The sequence below is a fragment of the Myotis brandtii genome, unplaced genomic scaffold, assembly GCF_000412655.1.
Source record: "Myotis brandtii unplaced genomic scaffold, ASM41265v1 scaffold5, whole genome shotgun sequence".
Classification (NCBI taxonomy): Eukaryota; Metazoa; Chordata; class Mammalia; order Chiroptera; family Vespertilionidae; genus Myotis; species Myotis brandtii.
Genome location: NW_005369060.1, coordinates 61,308 through 64,498, shown reverse-complemented (window position 1 = coordinate 64,498; position 3,191 = coordinate 61,308). Strand labels below are relative to the sequence as shown.

Sequence of the window (3,191 nt, the reverse complement as noted above, 5' to 3'; positions counted from 1 at the left end):
GAGAGAGAGAGAGAATATAATTAAGGTGCAATAGCATTACATTTGGGCACAGTAAAATCAGGTATTGAGAACTAATTCTACCATTAAGCAAGTTCTTAATCCCTTTAATTCTCAGTGTTTTAATATCTAATAGCGTTCACATTATAGAATCATATATATCAAGTAAGATAATGCATGTAAAGTGCTTGAGACAATGATTGGCACATGGTGAATCCTATATAATAAAAGCCTAGGTGGCACCACGCCCTCTCGCGATATCATCACAAGATGGCCACCACAGACGGCTGCCACAAGATGGCCACATGCACAGTGGAGGTGGGACCTGGTGGCCGCTCCGTGCAGTGAGGCCTGGGGGTCACGCGGCTCCGCGTAGCATGAAGGATGCCGGTTTTGGCATCTCCGCCACCTCGCGTGGAGGAAGCAGGTCCCGGCGGAGGAGATGGGCCACAGCAGGGTAGGGCAGTTGGGTGCAACCGGGCCAGCAGGGGAGGGCAGTTGGGGGGCGATCACGCCAGCAGGGGAGCAGTTAGGCATCAATCAGGCTGGTATGGAAGCAGTTAGGGGTTGATCAGGCTGGCAGGCAGAAATGATTAGGGGCAATCAGGCAGTCAGGCAGGTGAGCAGTTACGAGCCAGCAGTCCAGGATTGTGAAAGGGATGTCCAACTGCCAGTTTAGGCCCGATCCTTGCAGGGGTCCCAGATTGGAGAGGGTGCAGGCCAGGTTGAGGGACACCCTCCCCCGTCACCGTGCACGAATGTCGTGCACCGGGCCTCTAGTATTCAATAAATATTTGATGGTTGACTTTGTAGACATTTGATTTGTAAGAGCTTTAAACTTCTGAATATTAGGAAACATGTTTTTAATCTTAATATTCCTGGAACCTAAAGTAGTATCAAGTACAGAGTAATTGATTGTGAAATTGAAGGGAGCATGAATGCATGATATGAAAAGTATGCTCTTGCTAATTTAACATCTTACAAAGAGTCCATATGCAGATCCTTTGGTTTTGCAGGCCCTTATCCAAGTTTTCATTTATGACTCTAACTCTTATTTTTTGCTCCATGGTGCTTTTGGTCTTATCTGATTCAAGTAATTATTGGCTCTCAACTTTGATTTCTACCTTGGACTTTGTTTTTTGTCAAATTATATTTGACTAATGTCCCTCCATTACTACAACTTTTGTTTTTCTGTCAGAGATATGAGAATAAAAGGTATTCATCCATAAGAGAGAGAAATGCTAATAGACTCTGTGTCAGAAGGATCCTTCCTACCTAACACTAATCAAGATAAAAATCCATGACGCCCCATAGGTAGCCATGCACACATGCAGCACCGAGAACCTGACACACCGTCCAGCACAACCTCTTTCTTTCACAGAGGATGAAACATTGCCCCTGAAAGTGAAGGCATTTATCTCTCCTTGATTTAATAGTTAATTAGTAAGAGAACTGAGTTCAGACCTTCTTATTCCCAAGTCATTGCCCTTCTCACAATATCTTGCTGCTTTTGAGGAACTTAAAAATAGATTCAATGATGCTGAAACATCATTGATTTTTAAAATGGACAAGACTTCTGGTATTCCAGATCACAATGCCTAAGGAAAAATTCAACCTTACATATTTCTTCTGAAGAAAATAAAATGTAGTTCAGCTTTAAAAACTTGCAGTTGACTGGGTAAAAATGTTGTCTTCCATATGCTAAATCAACCAAATTTCAGTGCTGAACTTCTTGTGGGAAGCATATCTTTCAAACACAGCTAAAATGCATGTATTCTACATGGTCACATTGATGTTCAAAACAAAGATAATTATGCCATCTCAGTGATACATTTGTTGAAATCCAATTATATTTACAAATATTATTTTATATATGTGTTCATATCCAAAAGCAGTATGTCTCCAGCAATAATGAGCTCAAATGACCCCTCTCTGATAGAGAATACATTGGGGGGGAAAAAACCTCTTATGAGTTAGAAATTCAGTAGAGAATTTTTCACCAGTGAATGACAGATCATGTTGAATATATGAGGAAATGACACGACTTTGAAGTGTTGGAGATCTTCTGACATCTTGAAGCATTTGAAATGGCAGCTAATTTTTAGACAGCTTCCTCTTTGGCTCTTTATAGGCAAGTCAAATTTGGCAAGAGTTTACTATACTCTGCTCCATCAAAAGGAAATATCCACAATGCTCAATTTTATTATTTATTTATTTACTTATTTTTGTCAATCCTCATCTGAGGTTATTTTTTGCATTGCTTTTTCAGAGAGAATGAAAAGGAGGGATGGAGGGAGGAGGAGAGAGAAATATTGACATGAGAGAGATTCATTGAATGGCTGCCTCCTGCATATGCCCCAACTGGGGCAGGGAGCAAACCTGCAACCCAGGTACCTGCCCTTGACCAGGAATCTAACCCACAACCCTTTAGTACCTGGGCTGACACTAACCACTGAGAAACACCAGCCAGAGCAAAACACAATGCTCACTTTTAAACCATTATTTCTGAGAATAAAAGTAACGGCTTTTTTATGGTAACAATCCTATAAACATGACAATATTTTTTTCTCAATTAAACTGAGTTTTCAAGGAGCACTATATATAGTCATAATAATTATCTATCTGAATTATAAGTCAAATAGATGAATACTAGATCTTAAGATAAATTCAGGAATAGCTTGAAATCAATAACATCTTCCATGTTGACATATATAGTAGAATGCTGTCATTTTAAATGATAATATGTAATGCAGAACATAATTCTTTTATTTGAAAATGAGATTTAAATCAACTCAAAAGCTATGTTTTATAATAAGGAGCACATTGACAATACTTTTAACGTTATAGACTATAAACCCAAAGCTGCACACTGTGCAATCTATTGAAGAATACCCTGCCTCATCTTGGCATCTAATTTCAATTATAGGCAATTAATATGCTATACTAGACATAACAATTTAATTATATAAACATTACCTTTCATAAAATGTTTTTCTAACTAAAATTCACTATCTCACAAGTAAGGAAACATATTCATATAGTATAAAAACAAAATTATTCCAGAGAGTATATATAACATGTCCTATATTCCTTACCTCAGTGATTGTGTCACACCACAAGCTAGCCATATAAAAATCTCAGAGTCATGCTTACACTACCAGTTTATAGCTTCTAGTTCCTACAAAATCTCTTAA

The 3,191-nt window shown here is 38.5% G+C and overlaps 1 long non-coding RNA gene across 1 annotated transcript in view; it reads right to left on the bottom strand.

Annotated features, from left to right (window-relative positions):
* LOC106727906 overlaps nucleotides 1-2,900 on the bottom strand; it is a 22,887-nt gene extending 19,987 nt beyond the window's left edge. Inside the window, exons 1-2 of the long non-coding RNA XR_001364144.1 lie at nucleotides 2,890-2,900; nucleotides 2,105-2,110 (exon numbers count right to left, since the gene is read on the bottom strand). This is a non-coding gene — a long non-coding RNA (uncharacterized LOC106727906). The remainder of the gene's footprint in view (nucleotides 1-2,104; nucleotides 2,111-2,889) is intronic.
* Between the last annotated feature and the right edge of the window lie 291 nt (nucleotides 2,901-3,191).